At 41.1% G+C, this 17,477-nt stretch overlaps 1 protein-coding gene and 1 long non-coding RNA gene across 2 annotated transcripts in view; one reads left to right on the forward strand and one right to left on the reverse strand.

Annotated features, from left to right (window-relative positions):
• The window catches only part of ARHGAP6 (Rho GTPase activating protein 6), a 327,191-nt gene that overhangs the window by 175,091 nt on the left and 134,623 nt on the right, over nucleotides 1–17,477 (reverse strand). The window lies entirely within an intron of this gene.
• Nucleotides 426–1,445, forward strand: LOC130604762 (uncharacterized). Its single transcript, XR_008973517.1, has 2 exons — nucleotides 426–470; nucleotides 1,120–1,445. It is a non-coding gene; the product is annotated as an uncharacterized LOC130604762 (long non-coding RNA).

A 17,477-nucleotide genomic window follows, 5' to 3' on the forward strand; every position in this document is an offset into this window, starting at 1 on the left:
TAGACACTGGAAGGCTGCTCCAAGGTCTCCTCTCTTCTCCAAGGCTGAACAAGCCCAGCTCTCTCAGCCTGTCTTCACAGGAGAGGTGCTCCAACCCCCTGTTCATCAGTGTGGCCCTCCTCTGGACTCACTCAAGCAGGTTCATGTCCTTATTTTGCTGGCTGTCTAAATTCAGGTGGCTGTTGTGCCCATGTCACTCAGGGTGGAATTTGTCTTAGTGGACTACAAGAAAACCAAACAAATTTCTCACTTAATAAGAAAGCCCTGAAAAGCTACAGTATCTATATGATAAGTCAGATGACAATCTGACATGTTACTCTACACTTCTCAAACACTCCTGCCACTGAGACCCTGTGCAGACTCACAAAGCGCTTAACCCATCCAGCAGTGGGCTGCCCCCATGGGAGTGCTCTTGCATTCCTTTGCTTTCTTCATGTGCATCCACAGGCTCCTGGTTTAGTGGCTGTGTGGTAAGGATCCTACTCTGAAGGAAAATTAATAGAATTCTGGTGGATTTATTTTCTGTCAGATCAACTGCTCCTGAGGTTGCTCAACTGCCACACCTGGTTCAGGGAAAGCGGGAGGAATGGATGATTACAGGTTGCTTTTCCAAAGTGACCTGCTATTAAACTGCAGTAGTTAAACAGTTTGTGCAACAGAACACTCACCCTTTTAAAACTATGCATATTCAGGGCTTATTATTAAAAAAAGAGGTTACATTACCTGTGGTATTCCTTTTCTACAAAAGGACAGGCTCTATCAGCATAAGGAAGTATTTCTCTGTGCCATACATAACTCCATTGTGGAATTCACTGTCAGGACTGTGAAGGCGATAAGTGAAAATGGGTTTAAAAAACAGATATGTAAGTGCCCAGCCATCAGTGGCTAATAAACAAAATTACTCAGGTTATTGTCTAGTTCAATAAGATCCTAATTCACCAACCATAAGGAATGGGAAAACGTACCTCATATCTTACACTTCTTAAGTTTTCTACTGTCTTCTACATTTTCTTTAATCATCATTCCCTCCTATCACAGAAAACAGCATTATGGTGTTAGGGATCCTCTTAATCTCAGCCAGTATACCAGCTCTTATACTGATGTACTTACATCTCACAGGAGTCTGGCACTTCATCTGTGATCAATGAGTCCCTTAAAAGAAAACGCAGTGCCATCACTAGATTTCTTGCCATGCCACTAGGCACGGTATAAAAATGCTGATCTCCTCTATGAAGAGTTGCTCACAAATTAAAGCTTGAAAAGGGGAAGCTTAAATGAAGCTGAATGCCTTCAAAAAGAAGTGTAAAGCAGGAAAAACACAATGGCTAGAAAAACAGTTGCTTTTGGACCAAATAGAAAAAAGGAAATCCATAAAGATGTCTTTTGTTACTCTAACAATAAATAGGAATAAATATTAAAATAAATGCTAATTTTTAAATAAATGCCTTTTAGATTTCAGATTTGATTTAAACTTCATCTGATCTATTAGCTTAAGCTTTTGAAAGAAGATTCATGTTTTAATGGATCAAGTTTCTTAGCGTAAGAGGCCTTTAGGTCTCACTAAGCTGGAAGGGATGTAGTTACAGATTTCAGTACTGCTGTTCACCATAGCCACCATTCCACAGGATATTAACCTGCCTTTTACTCTAGAAACCAGAATGCCATAAAAACAGATCTGCAGATGAAAGCAGGTGCTCAGGAGCCCTCTTGAAGGATGCTTTCCTGAACTGGGGAAAGAAGATTGGTGTAGACTCATGCATTAATGCATGAGCACGAAACATGGCCCTTTGATGTACAGACTCCCATTAAGAGAACAAGACCTTCTGCAGGATGGCTTTCCTGATTTTCATTTGAACTCACCGGTGATAGGAAGAAGTAAAGCTGAGTAGAGCGTTGTTTGACAGACACTCTAACCCGTCAGAAACATCACCCACTGCCTGCAAATCCCACCTGAGCACCGAATCCCACCTGAGCTCCATGCACAGGCAGGACTCTTCCGCATCAGTGAGACATGGCCACAGGGCAGATGGCTCCTGTGCCTTCCCTGGAGCAAGCTCCAGGCCAGGGAATGACAGCAGGCAGATTAGGAGCAGCAAAGCTTTTACAAAGACGTTAAAGAGCTGATCGCAGAAGACATGCGGGAAACAGGAGGAAAAGAAAGAACAGAGTCGGCAGACAGCTTTGGCACCCACAGAGCACACTTACTGACTGGGAAAGAGAAAGGCAGTCCTATATTTAGCAAAAAAGGCAGATAGGCTCTCTTGAGAAATGCTTATTGCTTTGAAAGGTTAACACAAAGCAACAGCCTCCTGCGAGACCTTTCACGGAGACCACCGTGGTCCCTACATTCCCCTGCTGTCACCACCCTTTCCGCCTCTCCTGCCAAGTGCTTGGGCTTGTTGCAGAAGCCTCCGTTCACCCTCCTGGACAGCCCCGTTCATTTGCTGCTGCTCTGACATGCAACACTCATGCATGTCTTGGCTGCTGCCATTTGTGAGCACAGACAAGGAAGGAAACCTAATTGTTTGGCAATTTCATAACTGACCACCAAATTTAGATTATTGAGGCACATTCTCCAGAACCAAAAGGGCATTTCTTTAACCCATTACACTTCAGAGTCTGCAAGTCAGATAATTGTGTAGTCTGCTGAAGACACACTCCTGAACTCAAACCTTCCTGGTTTTCTTTAAAGCTGTTTTCACTCTGCCTAAATGCTAAGGATTCAGAAAAGCTGTACAACGTGCACCACAGCTTTACTCCTTATTTTCCACTAACACATTTTACTCCACCCCTCCCAGGAGCTCATGGCAGTGAGGGCAAAGGGAAGGCAGAAAACTACAGAAGTTTCCCTTTACTGCAGGGAAAATGGTTTCAAAGAGCCATAGGAGACGGGGATTGCTCTCCCTCCACACATTTTGGAGCTGCAAGAAAGGTGCTTTCTGTAGAAGAACAGAGCCACCACACATGGACAGGGCTCCTGATTGTTCTCTTCCCTTTTGCTGCCGCGTCTGGGAAGACTTTAATGTCAATGTTTGGCCCTAAGTGCCCCTCTGACAGTGGAGGACTGAAGCTCAGAGGGTGAGGCATTCCACCCTCTGGGATATCTGATTGCCTGACAGACCTGCACATCTCTGCCTCACCAAGGCTTAGCACCATGACACAGACATATCTTGCTCATCCAAGCAAAGCAAGACATGGAGCTCGCTGGAAAAACCTTTACCTGCACATAAAATTTTTCTTCTGGTCCTGCTCCTAATGTAAATCCTCAGTAGAGAATCTCAACATTTTGTAATTTGTCTCTGATTTAAGGGGTTGTCCTGACAAAATGTTGTTGGTCTGGGTTTGGGTTTTTATTATTATGGCAAGCACTTTTTGAGATAGCACTGTGTTTCAAGGAAGCTCATTTTTTCCATAGAAAATAGTTTCCTTATGTCCACCCCAAGAACTAAGCTCATTTTGAGCACTCCAAACTCCATGAGTGATGCAAATTCTTCCTCTTTTCTGACCAGTCTTACATATTTTCCATAATACATAGTTTGAGGCACCCTTTCTGTGTTGGCTTTTCTTTGGTCACCTGCAGTAACTCTTCTTTCAGTTCTACTTTGAAAAATGCCAATATTCTATTTCAAAATATTCTTAGCTGTCCTCTTACACTGCATATATCTGATTCTATCTGCCTTCTCATGAAAGCTGGCATTAAGCCTAAAGTCATTTTTCCTAACTTTTTGGGCTATCCCTGTCATTTGTTCACTGAAGAGGCTTTTTATTTGTTCCCTGTTTTTCCACAGAGTATTCCTGATATTGCCTATGTTGTTCAGAGAGAAATTATCACTCTGAGGACTGAAAAGGAAGACAAAGGATAAATACAATGTAGAACCATTACTGTGACCTGTAATAATCCAAATATATCTCCAACTCACACACACAGAAACCCCCACTGTAATACAACTGAAACTACATCATGCAATTAACACACATTATCTGTACGCTGTGTTTCATGATTCTGCAAGCTTTATGTAAAAGTCTGAGCAGAATATAAAATATTCTCTCCTACAGGGGAGACCTGGAGGTAATCCTGGATCAGATATAGCAGAAACATTAGGAACCTTGCCCAGAACAGTCTTTGCCTTCTTGCAAATTATACTGTGCTGTGTTTAATTTGTTATCTATTAATGCCCAGATCCTCTTCCCTGCTGTTACTACATAACCTTTTTTTCTTTGGGTTATGATTGATAAAATTTGGCTTGGGATTTTTTTTCCTCTCCTTGACACAGCTTTATGACATTGAATTTCCTCTTGGAAGTCACAGGTTTTGCTAGAATTCTCCACAGCCTTCGGCAGTTTCAGTTCTCCAAAACTTAACCTTCCACAAACCGCAATAACCACCTAGTTTAAATTCCAGAGCATTCATGAAAGCAAACTACAAACAAAATTAAATACAGATTTACCCTTGACACGAAGGTTATTGCACAAATGTCTTTATTAATTCCTAAACTCATTTTCAATTTGATGATATCAGCCCTGAATTTTATATCAACCACCTTACTAAAAAGCTTATGATTTCTTCAAAAATATACAAGCTTTGCAAAATCTGGTCTATTTCCTAAAAATCCATGTTCCTCACACTATATCAACCTGCTACCATCTGACTGCTTACAAAATAATCTCTTTATTTGCTTTTTTCTATAACCTATATTGAAGTGAGACAAACTAACCAGCAGCTCCCTGGGTTGTTTACTTAACCATTTATGAAGAGGAAACCTCAGCAGAAATACATGCCAATATTGCCCCTTATTATATCACCTGAACGGCTCTGCTTCACCCTTCAGGATGCTCCAGCCCAAATCTCTAGGTCTAGCTTATTTTGAAGTGTTTTACTTATCTGGAGACTCAGGAGTTTGTTATTGTGAGTAATGAACAATACGCTGCTTTTCCTCATCAGAGCCCTGTGCAAACATTGGCTTGGTGCGAGCTCCAGGGGCCAGGAACAGGGAATGATTCCAGCTGGGTGTCTCTCGGAAGCAGTGCTGGCTTCCTGCTTGTCTCACTAAGCCCCAGCTCACTCTCCCGGGACTGTGGACCAGTGCCCTGGCCCCAGTAGCCTTTTCTGAGAAACTGTGCAATGGGAGGAGGATTCCCCAGTGAACAAAAGCTGTTTTCAAGTCACATTTGGCCACTTAGTATTTATTCTGCTATGCCTATAGCATCGTAAAATGCATTCAGCAATTCGTAAGCCTGGTGGGCCAGTGGCAATACCAGGGATAAGGACTTCTTGATGCCCAAGAATTGTCTCTTAGCTTTATCAAAGGCAACCCCACTTCTGCACCAGTTTATACCACCCTAAGTGCAGTGTCAGGGGTGGGAACTTGTTCATCCAGTGCTGCTGCCAAGCCACTCACCCTGCGGAACCACAGTCCAAAACATAAGAGTGTTTAATCACAAAACTTGCTTAGGCAGCTGCTGAAAAGGAGAGACAAGTTGCTTACACATGCATAGTCATGAATTCCCTATCCTATGTGGACTCTAAGGTGCTTCATAAATATCACCTAAACCCAAATACTATTTAAATCATCTAAAAATAAGCCACATATCTGAGAGTCAGATCTCCAGTTCTCATGCACCAAGGTGATAAAGTGGGTACTGACATCTACCATCCATTTGCTGCTCAGACTTAGGGTACAGCACCTGAAGCAGGGAAAGATGAACGACATCTGAAGCAGCTTCTAACCCCCCCCCCCCACCCCAGTTTCTGCCCAATGCTTTAAAGCAAACTGAAATTGCACCTCTGTACATTCTCAGGCAGGGCAGTATGGTAACTCACTCCTGTTTCAACAAATGCAGGTAAAAACATGACTGCGTCATGTTAAGTGGCTTTCTGAATGCATGTTCATTTTAGGACAGCAGTGGAGACACAGTTTTGTCTCCTCAGCAGTCTGCAGAGGAGACACAGTTTTGAAGCTGAGGCTTCTGATCACCTGGAAGCCCTTATCCTGCATTACAGCTCTTCTCTGGACTAGGCCAACACATCACTCCCCTACTTGTGCACTTTTCTTTTTTGGTGCTTATGACTGTGTTTATACTGCTTTTTTCTTGTGTTTTAACAAAAACCATAACCTTATTTAGCATTTTTCTACTGTATTCTTCTAGTTACTATGATGTTTTTAAAGTTACTCGGTTTTTATTTCCCCAAAATATTGTAGCCTGGAGAAAGAGTCTGATGTCAAGATGGGCCTAGCTTTGAACCCAGGGTGGAGAAACTTTTGATATGCTTCCAGACCATTTAGTTCTCTAGCTAGGCCTCTCAAGTATCTGTAAAAAACAACTTTCCCAGGCCCTGCATGCCTAAGAGATGTAGAGGAGTAAAGCACCCAGTCTTTTTGAGAGGTAAGGTGCTGATTACACAACTTTCAGCACATCCTGAAAGCTGATTCCAAAAACTAATATTGCTTTTGGCATCATACAGAGTTCTTCACATAGAATGTTCTCCTTTTCAGGAGAAAGCAAGTGCAGGAAGGTGAGGTGGTTTCTTTTTTTTAATATAACTTGCAAATAAGATAAGTATGGAGTTGAGAAATGAGACCAAAAAACCCAAGACCCAACTCAGACTTAGGGAAAACTCGGCCACATCATTCATGACATTTTGTTTCTGTCCTCCCCACTCAATGTGGTCATTCATCAAAGGCTGCTCCACAAAATTGTATAAAGCAGAAATTTTTACACTCTTTTCTCTAGCTAGTACCCAGGATGGGTGTGCTGCGGAACTGCAGCATAAACTGCAGGCAAAAAAATCTCAGAAATTTCAGAAGTGTTCCCCAGACAAAACTTGTTCTTGCCAAGCTGATGCCATGAATGGTTCTAGGCACATTCAGGGCACAAGAAGACAATCTTCAAAAATGGCCAAAATTTTAGTGCATGTCTTAGAGTGATCCTATTGTTAAAATAAAAGTTATCAGATATAGACATCAAAGTGTGCCAAAGAAATGTTTTTATTACAAAAGCATATATATATATCTGTATATATATGTATCTCCATATACATACGTAAAAGGAAACAAGGCAATGCAAATTTCCCCTCTAAGCTGGAAGCAAAATTTTCTTTATTGACAATTCTTTGCTTGCCTTACTACCTCTGGAAATCACTCCAGCTTTCCTTAAAATACAATACAGTAAAAAGGAATCTTCATACTTTTCATATTCAAGCTATCCCAAAATATTTACCAAGCAGGCTGACACAACAGCAGCTGTATACTTAGATACAGCCTCCTGAATGATGATTTTATTTAATGTAAGAGGGACATTGAGCCCAGACCACGTGCGAGATGTCTGTGTGGCTTCTGGGCCCTGTCACTGCAGCTTCCCCAAACTTCTCTGCAGTGGTGATATTCCAGAGCAGCGTGATTCCTTTCGGCTTTGATACAGAGAATCCGAGGCATGAGCCTCAATGGAGAGGTCTCCATCTCTCTCTGCCAGATGCTCCACAAACAACATAAATTCATAGTTTACTGAAAAAGCAACCAGAACCTGAAATGGACACTCCCTTCCTCCAGAGCAGAGGAAGGGAAAATAAATATGGGAGATAGATAAATAGAAGTCAGCAGAGTCATTACTGTCTAGCCTAGAAAGTATTTCAGCAAAAGGGTGAGCCTCTAAAAATGATATGCTGGGAGACAAACACAGTTGCTAGGAATCTGACTGGATTTCCATCAGGTTTAAGATGTTTTAACAAAATACAGTTAATTTCTTCTGACCTGAAGAACATTTAAGCATTGTTTTAAGCAGTGTGAAATTTTCTCAACATTTAACTCATGACTTTTTTCACCCCTGGCTTGGAGAAAAAGGTTCTACCCTTGGAGGAGAAGAAAAAGAAACAGGCTCAGAAAAAAATGACACCAGTTTCATTTCCAAGATGAAAGAGGACTTGCAATTGCAAGCAGGTTCAACATTAAGTCTTTGCAGCTAGAGACCACACAGACTTTCCCCAGTGGAGTGTCTGGTGGAATACAGAGATGAACATCATCAAAGGCAACATTGGCGACACGGTACTGGGAACATTTAATCATCCTGCTCTTTTCCTGAATGTTCATATCTATCAGGTATTTAAGCTAATACAGAGGAAAAAAGAGACCATATTCTTATGCTAAGGCTTTGAGAAGGACGGTAACTACAGGTGAGGCTCAACAGAAGTCTGGCTTTTGTACAGGAAGATTGACCAGATGGTTTCTCAAATCTGCCTTTCTTCAATAACTAAATACCCAGGAAAGCAAGGAACACCAAGGACTTCTCTTTTCAAACCTGTTATGTTAAAGGTGAAGAAAAAACCCATATCTCAAAAATGGAAAAAAATAAACCCAAGGAGAAGGACAAAATCGTGACACATAGTGAGCAGCTATCAATCAGCAGTAGAAACAGATTACAAAGTTTATTTAACTTGGTTTTGCTGCATACTTTGGCATCTGAGCCATATACTGGCTGGGACAGTTTTTTTCCAGGTCTTTTCTGTGCATATTGCTCCCAAGATGGTGTTCCTTAACAATCCAAGCCCCTTATCCAGAGGCCTTTTCCAATGGCAGTGCCTTCAGAAGCATATGGGTCTGGAAAGCAAATTTGCTTATAATGATTCAGCATACCCATCTGGGAAGTCAGGGAGGTAGGGAACACCTGTGCCTTTGATGTGCACAACACATGGTTAAATGGAATGGGTCTACTCTAGTACCATCCCAGTGTAGATGGGAGAAGCACATGCCCGATACAGAAACGGTAAGTACTGCTGACTTCTGGTACCTCTCTTAGATTTTTTCAGAAATCTCTCCCAAAACAAATCCTTTTCTTTCCTGCTATAAAATGCCGATTGGCATTAACAAATCCAACAAAACCCAAAGGATTTGATTAGTTTAATGTCTTCTTGCTGCCAAAGCAGTATCAGACAGAAACTACCTGCTTTTTCCTGAAGGAAAGCAAGTTCCAGAAAAGTTATATAGCACAAACCTGAAAAACCCAATTACATTATCATGCAACTGACTGCAGTTTCTTATCACATTAGGGATTCAAGCTGTTCCAAATTGACTTTCACAGTAACACTTGTAAATCACATTAATCATTGTTTTAGAATACATTTATCTATGGATAGCAACCAGTTGATTAATCAAGAGTTCAGTAAGTTAAACTTTTTTTTTTTTTTTTTTACCCAAGAGGTAAGTTCTTGGTGTCCAAATTGTGTCATCCAAGCATTAAAGAAATACATGTAATAAAATTTTTTTTTGGGGGCCAGCAACTCTTAGGACCTAAAGCATGTATTTTTGTAAGGATGGATTTGCTAATAGAAGTATTTTTAATGTAGATGTGGGTTTAGTTTTATTCAGTGGCACTGTAGTTTACACAAGAATCTATATATTTAAACTCAAAAAACCAAACTTAAACTGAAACCCTGAAAAATGAAACTTTAAACTAAACCAGCTGAAATTCAAGCTGGATGTGAAGAAGAATTTTTTTACAGTGATGGTGGTAAAATACTGGAACAGGTTGCCCAGAGAGGAGGTGGATGCACCATTCCTGGAGACATTCAAGGCCAAGCTGGATGCAGTTCTGAGCAACCTGACCTAGTTGAAAATGTTCCCGCTCATTGCAAGGGAGCTGGACTAGATGACCTTTGAAGGTCCTTTCCAAATACCTGAACTCTTCTATGTTTCTATGATTCTATATCTAGCATGCTTCTAATATCCCCAAAATTCAGTATAGTACTCTTGAGGCTTAACATGGTAAGTACATCAGTGACAGTAGCACAGATGACATTTTTGAATTTGCTTCCTATTTGTGGATGCTGTTTTGCACCTGTAGTAATATAGCAGTGCCACTGAAAGCCTTTAGAAGCTTTGCACCAGTGCAATTAGATGGGTATCTAGACCACATCAAAACACAGAGCAAAAAGAGAGGTTTGCAGGGATGTAGACTATCTTCTCATTTGCCTCACGTGCACAGACCTTGTGTATGCATCAGCAGCGTTCAGGTGACCTTCAGTATCAACTGCATGCCACCTGGTGAGATTGTACCTGTGAGATCCAATAAATTCTGCCCTGTATTTTGAACCTCGTCTCATCAACAGAACACTATCAGCAAGGGAAGCAATAATGATGTGGAGAAAAATGGGCTCTGCAGTGCTGTCTTAGGTTCAGGGCATCTCCCAGCACTTTAAGGAGTGTCCCTTGCTGAGTTTTCCTTAGGGATGTCAGTCTGAAGCAAACAGGTGGTTGCTATGAGAGCTAGTGCTGGTACCAGCCTGTGCTTGTTATTCTGACTGCCACAGCCTTAGAAGAATAAGGTAAATGACTCAGCTCACACGTGTATAATGGCATTTTCACTGTCCCTGCAAGATCACAGCTTTGTGACTTGTGACACCTCAGATCACTGCTCCGGAAAGCTCTGCCATCACAAAATCAAGATTCTTTACATAGACTTTCAATTCCTGAGACATTTCTATAACTAATTTAATTAGCCCCATTTTAAACATGAAAGCAGCTGAAGCAGGGAACAACTCGTAAAAGATCACACACACGGGTCAGTCTTCTGTGGGAGAGGCACTCCATGCCAGGCAAATACTTAAAGCACAAGACTGTCATGAATCCCCTGTATTGGAGGTCGTGCTGAAGAGTACTATTAAAATTAAATTCAACCCAAAGTTTTATGGTTAAAATACATTTTAAACATATCTTTTAAGAAAATACATGAGCACGTAACAAGATCTGCAATAACACAGAGAAAATTAATTACCTAGGCAGACTTCTTTTCAAGTTCATGACTCATGCCAGCATATAAATGTCTGTGTGAAGCTAGCTCTTAATGCTAATTTTGTTGCTGTAAGAAAATGGTAACCTTCTCTGTAAAAAAATTGAGTGTGTGCCTTGCTATTGATTTTTCAAGAGTCTGACTGGCAGAATGCTGTACTCAACTGCAGATTTCTGCTAATGCTCTAAAATGTTTTGCTAAATTTTGTTCTTTCACCACAGTTATTAGAGACTCCTGGCTATGCCACAGTTGGCCTCAGCTGCACAGAAGTTGTGGTCACAGCCACTTAATTTGTGCCTTTTAACTGAATATAGACATGGCAAGTGTACCAATAGGTCAAAAATCCTATTCCACATAATGACAATACCATGGAACAAAGAGTACAAAGAGTAGGAGTAAGAAAAAAGACACATTTTTGTTAAACTAGTCCACGGTTCAAACCATATCCCCCTTCTCACTCCCCTGACAGAAGCTGATGTGTTTATCAGTTGGTGCTGGCACTGAGTTGCAGTGCTGTGGTGCTGACAGGCTTTCTAAAGGAGCCAGCCCTATCTGCCTCCATGAGACCCCTTCTCGGAACAATTGCCTCTTGCCACAGAGTTAATTTAGAGTCATAACCTACCAACTGTAGGTATCTGTGTGGGTATCTGCTTTTTATATAGGAATTACTGAAGTGCTCCTTGGGTTTTTGAGGAGAAAGCAATGTGTCTCATACTGCAATATGCAGAATTGTTCCTACCCATGTGGTGCCAAAAGCGACATGTGCCAACGCAGAAAGTACCTATTACAACAGCAGCATCTCTGTTAGGGGTCACGAGCTCGTTAAACTGGGTAAAAAGAAATGTGGCACAGGGACATGGGTGTTTCTCTGTGCTGGAGGCAGATAGAGCCCTGCCAGGGCACAGGGGAGGGAGCTGCCATGGTGGGTGCAGCAGTGCTGCTGGACTGTGCCACCACAAATCTGTCTCTCCTCTTCAGCTCCTTTGGTAAATCCCTGGCACTGGGCAGGATGTCAGCTCACACCAGAGATGTAGTCAGGATGAGGACCTCTCCAAACACGTAGCCACACGACATCCCTGCCACAAGAGGCCTGAAGCACCATGTCTGACAAGCCACTGAGCATAGCAGAGGTTTTTGGCTGGCAGACTGAGAGAAGGTCAAGTATCCCAGCAGGCACTGGCATGCCACAAGCTCCCTTCCTATTACACAGAGCAAAAACAGCACAAGAAAAAGGACAAGATGGGGGGAAATGGTTGCCCCCCACTGATGTTTTCCCCTCCTTCACCAGCCCCACACCTATGGCAGCGTGCACATCGCACATGGAGCAAGGCTCAGCACTGCAAAAGCTGAGAGCAGGGGGAAAATACATCATGTCACCTGCTGCACCCAGCCTTGCCGCAGACACTGGGCACCCAGTGGAACAGGGGCACTGGTGCAGCTGGTCCAGTGTTCACAGGGGCCATGGAGCAGGGAAGGGGTAGGAGATGGAAGCAACAAGGATTGCCCCCATGCACTCCCAACTGCCATGCCCCACTCTGCCGCATGGCCAGGCTGGCCCCAGGGGAAGAAGGGATGACTAGAGAGTAAGACAGAGAGTATGCTTTGCTATGTACCACACAAAGCAACGCAGGGCAGTGTTCACAACCAAACCAGTGCATATCCAAACAGGGTCATTTGTATGATGCAGCGGCACAGTGTGGAAGTCCTAGATTGCAGCTCCAAAGCAGCCCAGTCTTATCCTGAAGTGCCAAACCCAAGCAGCATATGGAGGCAACATGGGCAGCAGCATCTCTGCATCCCACTTCCTAGTCAATGTGGAGACAGCATGTACAGTCAGAGGAGTTAAAGAGAAAGATAATTAGAGTTATGTATTTTTTTCCCCAGTAAAAATGATGCATTTGACTTTTTTGTAAGCTAATATTAAATGTTTGGTTAGTAAACTCATTTATTTCTTACATTTATTATCAGAAAGTAAAACCAGAACATGGCCAGTGTTGCCTTGGATTGATTTTATGAGTTTGTTATTATTTTATTTCATGTCACTGGCTTAGACTTATGCACACATTAAACAATCAGTCAACTGGGCAAATATCAGTATTTCCAGCTAAAATGGAATAAAGCCACTTACTGGATATTCCAATGTTTCTGTAGCAAATCAATAATAGATATTTAAATTGTTCAGACTTCACATGAATGAGGACATTCTAATTTCATCCCTACTGCTGTGCTTTCAGGCTGTGATTTTTAAATAAGACCTGGAACATGCAATTCACATTGCACACAATAATTTATACTTAAAAGCTACAGACCTTATTTTCAGAGCAACATAACAGTTATCTCCCTACAATACGTTACATTCATTTGGTTTATTCGTCTTCATTGCAGCAACTGAAAAACATTCGCAGCAGTCTGTTGTGTGGCTTGAACACCTTCTTCATTGTTGCATCCAGACAACATGGCACTTGTTTGCACTAAAACCCCTCAGCGTGCTGGGAAAGATCTATGATACTACATGCTCCCACTCAGGAACCTATCTCATGCTAAGCATCTTCCAAAAACCAGGACAATGCTCATGAACGTATTCTTGGTGTCCCTGAATTTTGCCAGTGCTATTTTCCAGACACAAAAAAAATGTGGGGATTAGGTCAAGTCTACTGATATTTTATTAAATTTTGCAGGAAGCTGGAGAGAAGAGAGGCCGAGTACCAGTGAGGGGTTTGATGCAGCAATGATCCATAAAATTATTATGGATTTATTCATTCCACTAAGTGGCTCTTTGCTGGATATATTATTGCATATGTGATTCATTTATTGTTTGCTTCTCAATTGAAATTTTTTTAAAGGATTTATTATGTATAACTAGAAAGATGAGAGATGGATATACTTTACATAAAACAGGGATGTGGCTTTTAAATACCTGAGAAAATATTTGCATTTGTAAAACAGAACAAACATGAGAGTATACATCAACAACAACACTGCAAGTACATTCTCAAGGACGTAGTTCTTAAAAAGGACATTTAGCTTGTGTAACCTAGGCCACACTTGGAGATTTATAATTGCAGAGAAAATCTGTATCATTTCCCTCTTAAACAGTGCGAAAAAATAAGTTACTAATTTGTGCTTCCGAAATGTGCAATGAAAACAAGATGCCTGCCAGTCCAAGATGCATTCCATAATGTCCCTAGTTCACTATTTTCACTACACTGACTCCAACAGTATTACTAACAACTCCTCTCCTCTGGGCCCACCTGCAACAAAGCACTGGTATCCTCTCTTTGGTAGTGAGCAGGACCACACTACTGTCAAGAGATAAACAGCTCTGTTGAAGCAGGAGCTGATCCTTTGGAGGGACCTGTAGCTCTGGCATGCTGCTTGAGCCTTCGCCATGCAGGTATTATAAAACAGATGCAACAGAGTGCTGCACAGCTCAGCTAACATCTGCAAATTTATTTTAATCATAAGCACCAAGCAGGCCTATTAGGAAGAGAATGCAGGAATTAGTCGTGCCCAATGTTGCTTCCAGATCTTTGGCATAAGGTGACTTCCCCTGATTGAAGCAAGGAAATTAGCTGGGGAGCTGGGGAGATGAGTGGGACAAAATCCCTTGGCATAATTGATGGCTATTTTCACCTGATCTTCATGTAATGAAACTGAGCTTGTGATTCATTATATTAAATTACATCTCCAAACTGCCCTAGTAGAGTACAGAATAGTAAAATAATAATTCAGAAACTAAAAGATGGTTTTCAGCAGCAGGTGGACACTGTAAGGAACCAGGAAAGGAAACAACAACCATGAAATCATCTTAACTTCCACCAACCCTACACTTCATTTAGCTAACAGGATGTCCCTCACCAAAGGGCTTTCTGACTTAAGAATAAAAAGATTGGCAAAAACCCCTTTCAGAATTGTAGAGGAAACAGATTCTCAAATGAAAATGCTCCAGCTCTTAATTTCTACCAGGTAACCATCCATATATACTCAGCTAGTCTGTCATACAGGTATTAAGAGCACATCCCAAAAAATCAGGACAGAAATAGCAACACTGTCATAATGTCAGACAATAACAAAACAGGGAATTTAAACAGCACATATATACAATAAATGTTTTCATTTTTCAGCTTATTAGTCAGTTTGGTGGTCTGTTCTATTTTCTCATGAGACAGATTGTAAATCAGTACTCAGCTTGCAAACAAGTGAAGTCAGTGGGCATTCTAAATTCTGCTCAAAACTTTATCTGGCCTCTGTGACAACAGTTCCACACTGTCATGACCTATTATTGAAACACTGGGCTATTTTTTATGTCACTGTGGTGGCATAAATGGAGTTTGCTCCCATATTTTCTGTGGGACAGATGTCAGACATTTTCAATTCTTTTTTGTAGTAGCTTCCAAAACTGAATGAAAAATGTACAACTTAAATCTTTAATTTCCAAACTGGTTAAGCAATTCTTGGTACCTTATTTTATGCAATCTTTAGTACCTTTTTTGTTCACTATTAAATTACACGGGACAAACTTTGAATGAGAAGACAGAGAAATGATGAATTGTCTCTTCTCAACTGCTTCATGCATAGAAAGAAAATCCAGATACCCATCTACAGAAGAAAGTTCAGCCATGACTTCCTTTCCTTCATTGTGTATTTTTTTCACAGCTAATTGCAAACCCAAGCAGCTTTGAACCCAAGTTTAGTTACAACCATGTCAGCCTGTCCCAACCACTACGTTTACGATCACCCTAACACTATGACCTTCCACTAAATGCTTCCATCATCACTTCTAAAAATTTCTTTCCAATGTGAAGAGATTAGTCTTTTTTATTATGTCTATGTATTCAAATTACTTTGTTTTCTTAACTGCTCTTCACAGAGGCCATTTTTTTTGCTGTAGTATAAAGGAAACCAATGCATGTCAATCCACTGTAGTTAAAATCGTAGTTACATTCACTTTGTTGTTCTTGTTAGAAGTATTATCAGTCAACTTGGTTACATATAGGCCATGATTTATCTGTAAAAATAGCTACAAGAATTTAGCAGTAATGCAGGCTTTATATAAATGTGTGAATATATATGACAACGACCTTAAAATCCCTCTTTTTCTGTAATCCCTTTGTTTTGATCCTCTACATGGTTACTATACTAAAGCTCAAGAAGGATATTTGATATGCGCATAGTCAGGGATATTCCCTGTTGCAAAAATCCTGTAGCCCAAGGGAGTGACGCAGACTGAAGCAATACAGACATGTTTTCTTTCAGATCCTCATTTTGCTACAAGGTTGGTGGAACAAATAAATATAATTTAAGACACTCATAAATATTGATTTCATAAAAGCACTCTTCTGGTAAGGAAAAATCTTTCTGAATGAAAGAAAGGCAACAAAGCACTGCTTCACCCAGGAAACAGGGTAGCCCTTATGCTAGCTTTCTGTGTACAGAGGTATTTGTGGCTAAGATGCTGTGCTAAACCTTGCACATCTTCAAAATCTTACACTGCAGTACCCCAAAGCCATTCACTGACAAAGATTTGACACACGCTGAAGACAGCTGAAGTATTCAAACATGAACACTTTCATAATAGACTCAGGCACAGGGAAGTTAAATGGAGTTCTTGGCCACAAAGCCATTTGTGGCATAGTTGGAAAGAAACCCCCCCTGTAATGTTTGGTTTACCACTCTATCCAGTCACCAGTCCACATGTTCCCCTGAGGCCATTACATTTCAGTCCCTAAATTATTATTTCTCATTCTGTGTTCCTGATATTATCTTGATGTTCTTGGCATATGTTAACAACCCCCACAGGGCAGATAAACTGTTCTGATGGTCTCAAACTAATAAAAGAAAGGTTCTTACCAGGCATAGAGGAGATTCCTCGGAAACTCATTAACAGTTACAGTGATTTACTCAATTTTCCATGGATCTGTATTTGTTGCATCATCCAACTTGCTTACTGAATATTAACAAGTATCACATCTGTTAAATCCCCCGTAAATGGTAATTTTCTCTCAATTACTGCCCAGTTTAACATGCATTACTTCAAAGATACGTATTGTGGAACGCGGCCCTGTAATGTATCTACTACATTCAGGGTGTGTCCAGCTCTGCAGCAAACTTCACCCTCCCTATTTGTATCACAGAGGCAAAATACTGACCTAAACATGTCCTTGTGTTTCATGCACCACTGTTTCCCTTACTAACTTAATCCTTCTTTATGTGGTCTCTTCTCCTCCCATCATAGACTTTGTCTAGTCCCAGAGAAAGACACTGTGGTCCTCAGTTGCTCTTCCTTACTCCTGGCGGCCACTTCTGCCTCTGCCATGAAGCCAGCAGAAACCAAACCCCCTCAACTGGGACTGCTCTGCTGCTAACAGCAGTGATTCATCCAGGACTTATCAGCAACCATGAGCTAACAGCATTTCTGTGATGTGACTTGAATTCACAATTACAAAAGAGTTGAATGTTATGGCTTATGCAGTTTTAAAACCTTTGTGGTGGTGTCATCACATAGTATGCTCCAAGTCAGAAGGCTGGGTTTATGCACACAATTATATATGTACATTCACATATATATATTTAAACAGTGACACATTCTTCAAGGAGCATAAATTCACAACTTAAGCCTTCAGCTAACAAAGGCAATGGTTATGAAGTTTGTGTGTGTTTGTACACAAATGACAGGTTTTGTATGTTTACGGGGGTTT

The sequence above is a fragment of the Pezoporus wallicus genome, unplaced genomic scaffold (assembly GCF_028554395.1).
Source record: "Pezoporus wallicus isolate ANWC-B61680 ecotype Strahan unplaced genomic scaffold, APGP_CSIRO_Pwel_v1 contig_5767, whole genome shotgun sequence".
NCBI lineage: Eukaryota > Metazoa > Chordata > Aves > Psittaciformes > Psittacidae > Pezoporus > Pezoporus wallicus.